We start from the raw sequence: 6064 nt of genomic DNA, 5'->3' as shown, positions 1-6064 counted from the left end.
AAGGGAAAAGTGCCTTCCCTCTCTCTGCATAGTCAGACAGTTAATCCTTCATTCTCCTCTGATTCCACTTTCCAAAGAATTTCAAAATAATGTCAAAACTGAGTCTCAGCTATTTCTTTTCTGTGCTTTTCATCCATCGGAGCTGCAGCGACTAAGTGCTTTGGTTTCTGAAAACGAAACGTACCCATGAGCAATGTATTGGGATATTCCAGGATTGCCTTCTCTGACAACAGTGGGACATGACTGGTGTTGTCTAAGATATGGAAGTGCCAGTGTTTGAGTTGAGTAGACAAAGTTAAAAATTACACAATATCAGGGCAGAGTCCAGCAGGTTTATTTGGAAGCACGAGCTTTAGGAGAGCCGCTCCTTCATCAAGTGGGTGTTTTTCTGCAGAAACTTGGTGTGTGTGTCAATATGCGCGAAGTTTTGGAAGATCATTTGGACTTTAACCGATCCGTTCGTGGTGTCGACGGTACCCATGACTTGGAGGTGTTGGTGTTGGACTGGGGTGGATACATTTAATAATCACACAAAGCCATTTTAGATTCCAACAGTTGACAAACACCTGATGACGAAGCAGTGCATGGAACACTGGTGCTTCCAAATAACTCTGTTCGATACAATCTGGTGCTGTGTGATTTTTACTCTGATAGCTCTTGGTAATGTTTAACTGATCGAAGACAGTGAAAGAACTTTCATTCGTGGAGATGAAAATTTCAAATATTATCCACAACAGCATAAGAAAAGTGATTAGGTTGGATTTGTGATGAATCTCCACAATGCGCTTGTGCAAAGTAAAAGTCGAACTTACAACTGCCTGATCCGGAGCCAGCTCTTCGAATGGTTGCACCAATGGCCAGATGCACAGCCGAGATTTTACACGCTGCAGAGCTCTGGTGTTAACAAGGACATGAGCAATAACAGTAACAGTCACAAGGTGAACAAAGAACAAAGATAATCACCATCATGATTCACTTCAATTTGGCCTCAAAACAACGAGCATTCACAATCTGATCAGCCAATCAATGAGGTCACTGCCGATCTTAGAAATTGCAAGTGACTTTGATGCGTTTTCACCATAATTTGAGGTAAACTCCAGCCTAATCATAACATCGCATATTCCCATTAATTTTTATATTTAGATATCGTTAATGACCTGTCGGAATTTGCAGGAAATGAGTGAAAACGTCCTTCCGATGATGTAATCCAGCGCAGAGTCGGCCAGAAATGAAAAGACAAAGACATGAAGCATCACTCCCATTTCTCTCTGTACCAATGCGTTTTCCTGAGTTGAATATTTGCAGGACTTGTCTTTACTATCTAAAGAATTAATTATTTTCCCGGGAAAGATTCTTCATAAATCAATTAACATATGAGGTGTCGAACCATATTTTACTTTAGATTAAAATAGTTGAATATCCTTTCCCCCAGCCTAATATCCCAATGCTCCCTCCTCTTCCATGTAAATACAAGCTTCTCCAGGTGATGTTGGAGCTCCCAACATGACGTTACAATGCTCCTTGCTGCTCCATGTCAATAGAAGCTGCTTTACTTGAAGTTGGACCTCCCAGTTTGATGTCCCAATGCTCCCTGTTCCATGTCATTACCAGTGGTGCAGTTGAGTTTAGACCTACCACTCTGATGTCCCAATGCTCCCAGCTGTTACATGTCACTAAAAGCTGGTCCTTGTGTGGTTGGAGCTCCCAGTCTGATGTCCCAATGCTCCTTGCTCCATGTTAGTAGAAGTGGTGCAGCTCAGGCTAGACCTACCACTCTGATATCCCAATGCTACCAGCTGCTATATGTCATTAAACGTTGATCCTTGTGAGGTTGGAGCTCCCAGTCTGATGTCCCAATGTTCCCTCCTCCATATCAATAGAAGCAGTCTAGTTGAGGTTGGATGTATCACTCTGATGTCCCAATGCTCCCTGCTGCTACATGTCATTAAAAGCTGCTCCAGGTGAGAGTGGAACTCCCAGGCGGATCTCGCAAAGCTCCTTGCTCCATGTCAACTGAAGCTGCTCCAAATATGGTTAGATCTTGCATTCGGATGTTCCAATGCTCCCTGCTGCTCCATGTCAACTGAAGCTGCTCCAGGAGTGGTTGGAACTCCCAGACTGATGTCACAACGCTCTCTGGTCCACGTCAAAAGACGCTGCTCCAAATGAAGTGGGAGATCCCATCCCTGGCAGCTCACATACTTCTATACCATCATAGAAATACTGCCCACTGAACATCCCCACCACTGGACCAATGGTGGAATAACCACATCATGAGAACCGAATATTATTTTTAGTCACCACCAAATCATTATTTCCAAAAGTCATTCTTTCTTAAACCTTATTTCGCATGTGCATACTGCAGTCCATCCGAAGTAAGATAATGGTGCTAATTGATGTATGCTTAATAAAAATTACATCCTATTTTTCATGTTGATTAACTGCGAGTTAACAAGAACAATGTTTGTATTCAAAACACACTTTTATTCCAGGTGAGAGAATGTAGTTTGCATTATTTAAAATGAACTTGTTCACTGCGTAAAATGATCAAAAAGATTTCAATTTCAAAACAACATTGGTAACGTTGTCATCCATCTTGAAATGTGGTGTCTTCTTCTTTCAACCAGACGGGTATTATATCAAAAAGTCTATTACTGATATGCGTATAGACACTTTAAATCGCAAGGATTGTGAAGGTTTGTAACTCAAGTTGAGGTTTAAGGTGTAGGTTTGCTCGCTGAGCTGTAGGTATGATATCCAGACGTTTCATTACCTGGCTAGGTAACACCATCAGTGGCGACCTCCATGTGAAGGGAAGCTGTTGTCTCTTGCTTTCTATTTATATCTTTCTCCTGGATGGGGTTCCTGCGGTTTGTGGTGATGTCATTTCCGGTTTGTTTTCTGCGGGGTTGATAGATGGCATGTAGATCTATGTGCTTGTTTATGGCGTTGTGGTTGGAGTGCCAGGCCTTTGGCAATTTTCTGGCATGTCTTTGCTTAGACTGTCCCAGGATCAAGGTGTTTCCCAAGTCGAATCGGACTACCAAGAATCCATAAACCAGGAGGCCCCCCTCAGACCCATAGTCTCATGACCCGGAACACCAACTTACATACGGGCCAAAGGACTACACGCAAGACTGAATGCCTCATAGAAGAGTCACAGCACTCCATCCACTCCACCCAGGAGTTCCGAAAAATCATCAAAAACACCAAAATAGAGGAAGAAGAAGCAACGATCTCATTCGACATAACAGCACTGTTCACCTTCATCAACATCGACCTGGCAAAGGAAACATTTACCACACTTTTAGAAGAGACCATCACAGACGCACCAACAACCATCAATCACATTACCAACGAAAACATCATGAAGCTAGTGGACCTGTGCCTCACCACCCACTTCACTTTCAACAACATATCTACAAACAAACCAACAGCACACCCATGAGATCTCCGCTATCAGGATTCATAGCAGAGGCGGTTATGCAAAGTCTAGAACAAACAGCCCTACCAACAATCAAACCAAAAATCTGGGTCCGCTACGTAGATGACACCTTTGTCATCACAAAACAAAACAAGATAGAAGAGACATTTGACATCATCAGCAACACCTTCACAGGCATAAAGTTCACCAAGGAGGAAGAAACCGACAACAAACTCGCATTCCTGAACGTCACAGTAGAAAGAAAGGACAACGGAGAACTACAAACCTATGTATACAGAAAACCAACAAACACTGACCAAATACTTAACTACACCAGCAACCATCCCAACACACACAAACGAAGCTGTATCAGAACACTATTCCAACGAGCCACCACACACTGCAGCACAGACGAACTTCGGAAAACAGAGGAAAACCACCTTTACAATGTATTCGAGAAGAACAGATACTCAAAAATACAGTTCGCAGATTCCTCAAGAACAAACCACGACAAGCAGACCAAACACAGCCAGAACCCCTAACCACCTTACCATACATCGAAGAAGTTTCAGAAATTACAGCCAGACTATTCAGACCCCTCGGAATCCTAGTAGTACACAAACCCACCAACACTCTCAAACAAAAACCAACTTAAAAGACCCAGTACAACCCAAGGACAAAACCAACGTCATCTACAAAGTTCCATGCAATGACTGCCACCAACACTATGTAAGACAAACAGGAAGAAAGTTAGCCATCAGGATATACGAACACCAGCTAGCCACAAAAAACCACAACCTTCTCTCCTTCGTAGCCCTACACACGGATTAAAAATACCACTATTTCGACTGGGACAACACATCTATCCTGGAACAGGCTAAGCAAAGACATGCCAGAGAATTCCTAGAGGCCTGGCACGTCAACCACAATGCCATAAACAAACACTTAGATCGAGATGCCATCTATCAACCCCTCAGAAAACGAACAGGAAATGACATCACCACAAACCCCAGGAACCCCATCGAGGAGAAAAATATAAATAGAAAGCAGGAGACAACAGCTTTGCTTCAATTGGAGGTCGCCACTGATGATGATGTTACTTAGCCAAGTAATGAAACGTCTGGATATCAAAGTTACAGCTTAGTGAGCAACCCTACACCCTATATTTTAAATCATTTTTCATGTTTATGTTGCATGAATCTTACGGTTATTGATCCACACTTTAGTTTCACTCCCTATAGGTAACATGCTGATTTCTCCAGTTGTTCATAGTTCAATGTGAAGCATCCAGTGTGTGCATAACGAGAAGGAGCTTGCTTCCCACATCTTGTGTTTATCTGTGCCTTATGTCCAGCATTCATCAATGGCGAGAGCAAGGGGCGAGGGCGAGACCAATGTGTAAGTCTCTCCGTGCGCATGCACGGCACCCACAGCGGCAATTCTCCACTGTGCGTTTACACCCAGTTCTCTGTGCCCCTAAACCCACACCCTGCCCCTTTGAAATATCTCCATTATTTTGTGCTGTTTCGCTGTTCTCTTCTCACCAGGATGAATTACTTCTACTCAACCTCCTCCAGATTTCATCTGACAAAACATTCATTAAGAATCCCTTTGCATAAACATTCACTTCGCAGCTCTCGGTATTTGATTTTCCTGGATGTCTTTCATACGAAAAAACGTTCACAGCAGCTTGTAATGAAAAAAAAAAATCGCGTTTCGTTTCATTATCCCAAAGCAACCTCCATTTCAATGCAGTTTCGTCAAACGGCACAAACTATTCCTTGCGATTTTGTAATAGCGACAAAGCATATAAACTGACCGTTGGAGCTCCAGTTTTAATGCAACAGTTGAAAACAGCACCATTGAAAGCCGTTAATGACAGCGACGAGAGTGGGATTCGAACCCACGGGTGCAGAGCACAATAGATTAGCAGTCCATCTCCTTAACCTCTCGGCCACCTCGTCACAGACGCTCGAAAAGCTATGACCTTATGAATAATTGAATTTCGTAAATTATGCAGAGCAGCAGATGTTTCTCCCTGGTGTTGGTGAAATGAGAAACAACACAGTCCAAGACGATGGTCTGACCCCTGGGTTGTGGGGCAAGTGCACTCCCACTGTCACACTGTGCACACATTTTTCTGAACAAAAATGAGGAAATGACTATGTAACAAGGTCAGTTGAATTCTGTGAAATTTGAAGTCAACGGAATGAAGAACCCGAGACAGCAGGAGGTGTTCTTACAATAAAGAGTTGGATAGAGCTCTTAACGATAGTGGAATCAAGGGTTATGAGGATAAGGCAGGAACAGGATACAGATTGTGGATGTTCAGCCATGATCATAATGAATGGTGGTGCTGGCTCGAAGGGCAGAATGGCCTACTCCTGCACCTGCTGTCTATTGTCTATTCAACTGCCTGTCAGGAATTGTTTTCCAGACTGGAGGAGAGTGCATAGTGCTCAATGTCATTATTCCGAAGACCTAACTTCCGCTCAGATGTTTTTGACACGCACGTGTGTACAGAACAGACAATTTCAAAATCCAAAATATGGCTAAACTGACAATTGAACTCAACAATGCAAAAACCTTGATGTGTATCATTTTCCTGGGCCGTGTGACACCAAGTCACTGTATAATCAC

General features: G+C 43.0%; 1 non-coding gene across 1 annotated transcript; it reads right to left on the bottom strand.

Moving 5' to 3' along the window:
* Nucleotides 1-5306: 5306 nt before the first annotated feature.
* On the bottom strand, nucleotides 5307-5388 carry trnas-gcu (transfer RNA serine (anticodon GCU)). The gene has a single exon. It is a non-coding gene; the product is annotated as a tRNA-Ser (tRNA).
* Between the last annotated feature and the right edge of the window lie 676 nt (nucleotides 5389-6064).

The sequence above is a fragment of the Chiloscyllium punctatum genome, chromosome 52 (assembly GCF_047496795.1).
Source record: "Chiloscyllium punctatum isolate Juve2018m chromosome 52, sChiPun1.3, whole genome shotgun sequence".
NCBI classification, from domain to species: Eukaryota; Metazoa; Chordata; class Chondrichthyes; order Orectolobiformes; family Hemiscylliidae; genus Chiloscyllium; species Chiloscyllium punctatum.
The sequence above is the reverse complement of the archived record's forward strand: the minus strand, read 5'-3'. Positions and strand labels throughout refer to the sequence as shown.